Here is a 7860-nt window from a genome sequence, read left to right as displayed (position 1 = left end):
ATTTAAATTAATTACTTTAGTCCTATTAACATAGAATATTACTCTTTTGAAGAAGCAATTACTAACTACCGACAAGTAACTGCATCCAACGTACGAATAAAAATATTTCCTTTGTTGTATATCATAAGCCATAGTTTTGTGTAATATTATAAAATTTTTTTGAAATAAAATACTGGTGGTTATAGAAAATTGACTTGCTTTGTACGAAAAATTTCTTAGTTGTATAGAGGCTTGTTGTACCTTTGATTCCTCAATTTCTCTACTTTTTTGAAAATTATACTGACAAACAGTTTATTTCAAACCAATTTCTTAATACAGGTTTCCCAAAAAATTGTTCATTTTTCTGAATAGCAGGAATATTTTGAATGAGTTTAAGTATATTCTTCCCACAGCATAGTAATAATGAACTAAAATACGATGCAATACATGAACTAATTTATAAGAAAATCATGAACTTATCTAGATGAAAAAAATCTTTGGCGCCAAATCATGGTCATTCTTACTATGGGTTAGTTCATTTTTCATAAAAAATAGTAAACTTTTTTTTCGGTGTAGAAATAACATTTCGACAAAATTGTCTAAAGCAATAAAAGTTTGATAAACTGTTCTATAGAAATAAAATTTTGACAACATTTTCGAGAGAGATTAAGTTATAAAAAATTCTAAAGAAATACAATTTTGACAAAATTTTCCATAGAAATAACATTTTGAGAACATTTTTGTAGAAATAAAATTTTGACAAAATTTTCTACAGGTATAAAAGTTTGACAAAGTTTTCTGTAGACATAAATTTTTGAGAAATTTTTCTACAAAAATAAAATGTTGACAAAATTTTCTCTAGAAAGTAAGTTATAAAAAAAATCTATAGATATACAATTTTAAGAAAATTTTCTATAGAAATAAAATTTTGAGAAAAATGTCCATAGAAATAAAATTTTGAGACAAATGTCTATAGAAATAAATTTTTGACAAAATTTTCTATAGAAATGAAATTTTGAGAAAATTTTCAATATAAATAAAATTTTGATTAAATTTTCTATAGAAATAAAATAATAAAAATGTTGAGAATTTTTTCTATAGAAATGAAATTGTGACAAAATTTCCCATAAAATAAAATTTCCCCAAAATTTTCTAAAGAAATAAAATTTCCCCAAAATTTTCTAAAGAAATAAAATTTCCCCAAAATTTTTCTATAGAAATAAAATTTTGAGAAAATTTTCTGTAGAAATAAAATTTTGAGAAAATTTTCAATAGAAATAAAATTTTGAGAAAATTTTCCATAGAAATAAAATTTTGAGAGAATTGTCTATAGAAATAACATTTTGAGAAATATTTCTAAAGAAATAACATTTAAAAAAAAAATCTATAGAAATAACATTTTATGAAAATTTTCAAAAAAATAAAATTGTTAGAAATTTTTCTGTACAATTAAAATTATGACAACATTTTCTTTAGAAATAAAATTTTGACAAAATTTTCCATTGACATTATATTTTGACAAAATAAAAACCAAAATTTTCCATAGCAATAAAACCCAAATTTTCTATAGAAATAAAATTTTGAGAAAATTTTCTATAGAAATAAAATTTTGACAAAATGTTCAAAACATATAAAAATTTGCCAAATTTTTCTGTAGACATAAATTTTTGAGAAATTGTTCTGCAGAAATAAAATGTTGACAGAATTTGCTATAGAAAGTACGTTATAAAAAATTTCTATAGATATAAAATTTTAAGAAAATTTTCTATAGAAATAAAATTTTGAGCACAATGTCTATAGAAATAAAATTTTGAGACAAATGTCTATAAAAATTTATTTTTGACAAAATTTTCTATAGAAATAAAATTTTGAGAAAATTTTCAATAAAAATAAATTTTTGACAAAATAAAATTTTGAGAAAATTTTCGATAGAAATAAAATTTTGAGAAAATTTTCCATAGAAATAAAATTTTGAGAAAATTGTGTATAGAAATAAAATTTTGAGAAATTTTTCTATAGAAATAACATTTTAAGAAAATTTTCTATAGAAATAAAATTTTATGAAAATTTTCTATAGAAATAAAATTGTTAGAAAATTTTCTGTAGAATTACAATTATGACAACATTTTCTTTAGAAATAAAATTTTGACAAAATTTTCCATTGACATAAAATTTTTACCAAAATTTTCTATAAAACCCAAAATTTTGAAAAAAATTTCTATAAAACTAAAATGTTGATACAATTGTCAATAGAAATAAAATTTTGAAAAAAAATCCATAGAAATAAAATAAAAATTGTCTAAAGCAATAAAAGTTTGATATACTTTTCTATAGAAATAAAGTTTTGACAAAATTTTCCATAGAAATTAAGTTATAAAAAAAATCTAAAGAAATAAAATTTTGACAAAATTTTCTATAGAAATAAAATTTTGACAAAATTTTCTATAGATATAAATGTTTGACAAAATTTTCTATAGATATAAAAGTTTGACAAAGTTCTCTGCAGACATAAATTTTTGAGAAATTTTTCTGCAGACATAAAATGTGGACAAAATTTTCTATAGAAAGTAAGTTATAAAAAAATTTCTATAGATATAAAATTTTAAGAAAATTTTCTATAGAATTAAATTTTGAGCAAAATGTCTATAGACATAAAATTTTGATAAATGTCTATAGAAATAAAATTTTGAGAAAATTTTCAATATAAATAAAATTTTGACAACATTTTCTATAGAAATAAAATAATAAAAATTTTGAGAAATTTTTGTTTAGAAATAAAATTGTGTCAAAAATTTACCATAAAATAAAATTTCCCCAAAATTTTTTATGGAAATAAAATTTTGACAAAATTGTCTGTAAAATTTTGAGAAAATTTTCCATAGAAATAAAATGTTGACAAAATTTTTCTATAGAAATACCATTTTAAGAAATTTTTCTTTAGAAATAAAATTTTTTGAAAATTTTCTATAGAAATAAAATTGTTAGAAATTTTTCTGTAGAATTAATATTATGACAACATTTGCTTTAGAAATAAAATTTTGACAAAATTTTTTATAGAAATAAAATTTTGACAAAATTTTCTATAGACATAAAATTTTGACAAAATTTTCTATAAACCCCAAATTTTTGAAAAAAAATCTATAAAGCTAAACTTTTGATAAAATTGTCAATAGAAATAAAATTTTGAAAAAAATCCATAGAAATAAAATTTCGACAAAATTGTCTAAAGCAATAAAAGTTTGATAAACTTTTCTATAGAAATAAAAAATTGACAATATAGAAATAAAATTGTGAGATAACTTTTTGCAGAAAAAAAATCTGTAGAATTAAAATTTTGAGAAAATTTTTTATAGAAATACAATTTTGAGAAAATTTTGTATAGAAATAAAATTTTTTGTAAAAATAAAATTTTGAGAAATATTTTTATAGAAATACAATTTTGAGAAAATTTTCTTCAAAAATAAAATTTTGAAAAAATATTCGTTAGAAATAAAATTTTGAGAAAGTTTTCTTTAGAAATAATATTTTGAGAAAGTTTTGTTTAGAAATAAAATGTTGAGAAAGTTTTTTTTAGAAATAAAATTTTAAGATTTTTTTTTGTAGAAATAAAAATTTGGACAAAATTTTCTATAGAAATAAAATTTTGAGAAAAGTTTTTATAGAAATAAAATGTTTACAAAATTTTCTATAGAAATAAAATTTTGACGAGTTTTCTACAGAAATAAAATTTTAACATAATTTTCTATAGACATAAAATTTTCCCAAAATTTTCTATACACATAAAATTTTCCCAAAATTTTCTATAGAAATAAAATTTTGAGAACATTTTCTGTAGAAAAAAAAAATTTGAGAAAATTTTCAATAGAAATAAAATTTTGAGAAAATTGTCTATAGAAATAAAATTTTGAGAAAATTTTCTACAGAAATAACATTTTAAGAAAATTTTCTATAGAAATAAAATTGTTAGAAAATTTTCTGCAGAATTGCAATTATGACATCATTTTCTTTAGAAATAAAATCTTGACAAATTTTTCCATTGACATAAAATTTTTACTAAAATTTTTGAAAAAAAAAAATTCTATAAAACTAAAATTTTGACACAATTGTCAATAGAAATAAAATTTTGAAAAAAAAAATCCATAGAAATAAAATTTCGACAAAATTGTCTAAAGCAGTAAAAGTTTGATATACTTTTCTATAGAAATAAAATTTTGACAAAATTTTCCATAGAAATTACGTTATAAAAAAAATTCTAAAGAAATAAAATGTTGACAAAATTTTTTATAGAAATAAAATTTTGAGACAATTTTCTATAGAAATAAAATGTTGACCAAATTTTCTATAGATATACATGTTTGACAAACTTTTCTATAGATATAAACGTTTGACAAAGTTTTCTGTAGACATAAATTTTTGAAAAATTTTTCTGCAGAAATAAAATGTGGACAAAATTTTCTATAGAAAGTAAGTAATAAAAAAAATTCTATAGATATAAAATTTTAAGAAAATTTTCTATAGAAATAAAATGCTGAGACAAATGTCTATAAAAATTTATTTATGACAAAATTTTCTATAGAAATAAAATTTTGAGAAAATTTTCCATAGAAATAAAATTTTGAGAAAATTGTCTATAGAAATAAAATTTTCAGAAATTTTTCTATAGAAATAAAATTTTATGAAAATTTTCTATAGAAATAAAATTGTGTCAAAATTTCCCATAAAATAAAATTTCCCCAAAGTTTTCTATAGAAATAACATTTTAACAAAATTTTCTGTAGAAATAGAATTTTGACAAAATTTTCTGTAGAAATAAAATTTTGAATAGAAATACAATTGTTACAAAATTTTCTATAAAAATAAAATTTGCAAACTTTTCTATAGAAATCAAGTTTTGAGAAAATTGTCTATAGAAATAAAATTTTTCTACAGAAATAACATTTTAAGAAAATTTTCTATAGGAATAAAATTTTATGAACATTTTGTATAGAAATAAAATTGTTAGAAATTTTTCTGTAGAATTAAAATTATGACAACCAGAGGTGTGCGCGAGACTGAAATTTCACTCACATTCACGCACATTCACGAAGCAAAATGTTTATTCACGCACACTCACGCACGATACGTGTGGTAGCCAATCCTAATCACGCTCATTCACGAAATGAAAACCAGTACTCACGCATGAACTACTTTTAAAGACTCACGCTCACGCACGATTCACGACAAATTCACGAGACTCACGACATTTTCCAAACGGAAATGAGCAAATGTAACAATATTCAAAAATAGAATATAGTTCGAGAGTTAAATTAACTTCAGTCAACATACGAGTATGAATTAAATCTTGATCTTTTTTTCGAGAATTTCGTGTCACGCGCACACCTCTAATGACAACATTTCCTTTAGAAATCAAATTTTTACAAAATTTTCTATAGAAATAAATTTTTGACAAAATTTTCCTAAGACATTTCCATTTTTTTCCATTTTGACAAAATTTTCTATAAAATTTTCTATAAAACCCAAATTTTTGAAAAAAAAATGTATAAAACTAAAATTTTGACAAAATTGTCTTTTGAAAAAAAAAATTGAAAAAATTTTCCATAGAAATAAAATTGTGACATTTTTTTTGGAAATAATATTTTGACAAAATTTTCATCAGAAATAAAATGTCGACAAAATTTTCTAAAGCAATAAAAGTTTGAAATGTTAAAAAAAAATTTAATAGAAGAAAGTTTTGACAAAATTTTCTATAAAAATAAAATTTTAACAACATTTTGCCATAGAAATAAAATTTTAACATAATTTTCTATAGAAATAAAATGTAAAGAAAATTTTTATTAGAAGAAAATTTTGAAAGAACTTAATAAATAAAAATAAAATTTTAACAAATTTTTGCCAAAGAAATAAAATTTTAACATAATTTTCTATAGAAATAAATTGTTAAGAAAATGTTTAATAGAAGAAAATTTTGAAAAAACTTAATAAATAAAAATATAATTTTAACAAATTTTTGCCAAAGAAATAAAATTTTATTATAATTTTCTATAGAAATAAAATTTAAAAAAAAAAATGTTGACAAAATTTTCTATAGAAATACAATTTTGAAAATTTCAAAGCATCGAGTTTGATAGACTTCTAACCCATTTGTATATTTGTTACTCCTTCCCTAAAAATATAAAATAATTACAGCTAATAATTCAAATGTTTTGGTGTTATATATTTTAAAGTATTTGTAAAACAAAGAGGTTTACATTTACTTTTTCAATAACAAATACTGGAAAGAATATTAGCCCTCATTTGACCATGAACATCAACACCTTCACTATATTTTGACATATGTAATATGAGGGCACTTGACTTTACATTAAAATATTTTGGTTGTTTTTTGTTTAAGTGGTCTATTTTTTCTGCTCCATTTACAGAATGAAGAGTTGTTGTACAAAAATAGAGTACATCTATGCAATAGGGTGTGTGAGTTTATTAGAGTATACCGACATATATACACTCCAAAAATTGGAGTTTGAAATTGCAAACATGGCTTTGACGCCATACGAAGTCTAAGATGGGCGCATTTGTGGGAAAAGTCTATAAATTTAAAGAAATTTGACTTCTTGCCTAGCATCCGCGATTTTTATCCGATTTGCTAGCGGTATTTTAGATCCACGAATGTGTTCTGGAAGGTTTACTTTTATAGTGTAAACCAAGATTTATTTTAAAGAACCCGCATCTTTGGCTAAAATTCAATATCGAAATCTTTAAATAAAGGTTAAAATCTTTGGATCGAAGTAAATTATCTTTCTGTTTTGAGTGTAATCATTTTTAGTAAACAAATATCTTTTTTTATGTGAATTAACCTATTCAATATGCTTATTTTCCTCCTTCTTTGTAATAGGAAAAATGGAATCATTTTAAAAAATATTTATAAAAAAAATTCGTATTGCATCGGCCGGGAATCGAACCCGGGCCGCCCGCGTGGCAGGCGAGCATTCTACCACTGAACCACCGATGCTCATGCCAAAGCACTCCGATTTTGTTGCCATACAACGCCACTCAAGTGTATGGCCATGTGAAAGCAAATGCTGTTGTATGACTATTTTTAAAGTTGATGTCTCTGCTACTGCTACGCTTGAAGTATCTGCCTGCGAAAAGCAGAGGATTGTCTGCTATCTCAAGTACTTTGAGTGCTCTTTGCTTGGTGCTTGTGTATTGTGCCAAAGAGTTGTAGTTCGTCATATTAAAGTGAAAGTAGTTTTTTTTAGTTGATTGTTTAAAATTTTGATTTTACAAAGCGTGAATTAATGCTGAATCGCTCTTCAAGGAGCATCGGTGGTTCAGTGGTAGAATGCTCGCCTGCCACGCGGGCGGCCCGGGTTCGATTCCCGGCCGATGCAATTGACTTTTTTATACCTATAAAATTACTTACACTGAAAAAAAAAAGAGATTGCCATTAGCTCAAATATTGTAAATGAATATTAATTTCAAAGTAAATTCTATTGCATTAAGGTCAATATTTCTAAATCATTTCTTCAATACACTCAAAAAAAGTTCACCAACCCATCGGGAAATAAAATGTAAGATAATTAAAATTTGCAATTGTTGTAAATTCTGAATTGCTTTGTAAAAACTTCAAATGTAATCAAATTGCATACATTATTTACTAAACCGCTCGTATTATACACTCAAAAAAAAGTGAACTCTCTATTTCACTAAAGCCAATTTAACATTATTTTAGTTCATGGAATTATTATGTTTGGAGAAAGTTTCCTTTATTCTAATAATTTTTTGTGTACGTTAGTTAAATTGACTAAAACCGAGGAAAAAATATACTCAAATGAAGCATAAAGATTAACTAAATTTGTGTCTTCCACAAAATAGTTCAGAATT

General features: G+C 22.3%; 2 non-coding genes across 2 annotated transcripts; one reads left to right on the top strand and one right to left on the bottom strand.

Annotated features, from left to right (window-relative positions):
* Nucleotides 1–6914: 6914 nt before the first annotated feature.
* Nucleotides 6915–6985, bottom strand: TRNAG-GCC (transfer RNA glycine (anticodon GCC)). Its single transcript has one exon. It is a non-coding gene; the product is annotated as a tRNA-Gly (tRNA).
* Nucleotides 6986–7296: 311 nt separating this feature from the next.
* TRNAG-GCC (transfer RNA glycine (anticodon GCC)) lies at nucleotides 7297–7367 on the top strand. Its single transcript has one exon. It is a non-coding gene; the product is annotated as a tRNA-Gly (tRNA).
* Nucleotides 7368–7860: the final 493 nt, after the last annotated feature.

The sequence above is a fragment of the Haematobia irritans genome, chromosome 3 (assembly GCF_050003625.1).
Source record: "Haematobia irritans isolate KBUSLIRL chromosome 3, ASM5000362v1, whole genome shotgun sequence".
In the NCBI taxonomy this organism is placed as follows: domain Eukaryota; kingdom Metazoa; phylum Arthropoda; class Insecta; order Diptera; family Muscidae; genus Haematobia; species Haematobia irritans.
This window is presented reverse-complemented; position numbering and strand designations above follow the sequence as displayed.